We start from the raw sequence: 1,224 nt of genomic DNA, 5'->3' as shown, positions 1-1,224 counted from the left end.
GAAACCCCTTATTTTCAAGAAGTATGCCTAAATATAACATGTAACCCAATCCTGTAAATTTACACAGTGATGCTTCATTACTTTAAATGTCTTGGCATGGTTAAAATAGCAGAAGATATAGAAAAGACTTGCAGAGTATCCCTCTTTATGAGGTCTCAGACACGTTCCTCCATCACTTTGCCACTCTGAAGAGCATTTACACACCAACTGGTCTGATGCCAATCTCCTCCCACTTCTCCATCTTCAGCACAACAAGTATTAAATTCCAGACCACACCCATCCCGCTTCTGGGCAGGAACAATTTGGGAGAGGTGGAGCCCTCACTTCAGCTCATTTCACTATTACTACAGTGCTCTCTTTCCCTGGTCACGTTTGTAGGCTACTCACTACACATCATTCAGGCTCCACCAAAAAGAAAATCATAATTTGACGTCTTTAATTCTTCCGAACTGTAAGTATTAATAATCGGTTTACTTAACGCACTTTTTATTTATTTATTTTGTTTCTGCAATAGGCCGCCATAAAGACTAGCCTGTATACACTGCTGGTGACAGTTTTTTTTGTTTTGTTGGATAGGCTACTTCAGGGGTGAATATTAATCCTTAAAGAGTTTGATAAAAAGCGCGGGATATTTTCATGTCTGGTATTAAAAGCTTGCGGTTGCCTGGAGTTTTCAGCGCGTGTTCTGAAAGGGGCGTTGTCAACAGCGTGAGCGTGTGGGACTCTCGCGCTGATGTCGCTAATTGAAGCACTTATTGAAGTTACAGGCATTTGTCTGGTGCTGTTTTAATATAGTTTACAGCGTCTGGTGAAACTATTTTTGGACTGAAGAATTTCTTTGCAAAATGGCTATTTAAATAAAATAATTATGAGTTGTTTTTATTAAAGAAAGCGATCAGTATGCTCAAATAACTGATTTCATTGAGCTGTAGTACGTATAACAGCCGTGTTGGCTATTATAGTGGAGAAACTTTCGGGATCCAAACTTTAACACATTAACTTTTTCTTCCCCTCTGTCTGTTATGACGCCCCCTGGTGTCAAATAACAAGGCCGTCATAATAAGTGGTGTGATGTTCACATCAAACTAAGTGAGGAAAAGCCAACATTCAGTAACAGCTTAGTTCTCCCGTTTGCCTTTTGTTAGTTCAATCAATGCACGTGTTGTTTTATTCAAAAGCTTCTAGTCTGTGTTACAACCATGTGTTTTGTAAAGATCATCATAC

The 1,224-nt window shown here is 39.2% G+C and overlaps 1 protein-coding gene across 1 annotated transcript in view; it reads left to right on the top strand.

The window, feature by feature from the left end:
- The first annotated feature begins 318 nt into the window (after positions 1-318).
- The window catches only part of emp2 (epithelial membrane protein 2), a 16,584-nt gene continuing 15,678 nt past the window's right edge, over positions 319-1,224 (top strand). Inside the window, exon 1 of the mRNA XM_012827150.3 lies at positions 319-451. The gene's annotated coding sequence lies outside the window, so the exon portion shown is untranslated. The remainder of the gene's footprint in view (positions 452-1,224) is intronic.

The sequence above is a fragment of the Clupea harengus genome, chromosome 1, assembly GCF_900700415.2.
Source record: "Clupea harengus chromosome 1, Ch_v2.0.2, whole genome shotgun sequence".
NCBI classification, from domain to species: domain Eukaryota; kingdom Metazoa; phylum Chordata; class Actinopteri; order Clupeiformes; family Clupeidae; genus Clupea; species Clupea harengus.
The sequence above is the reverse complement of the archived record's forward strand: the minus strand, read 5'-3'. Positions and strand labels throughout refer to the sequence as shown.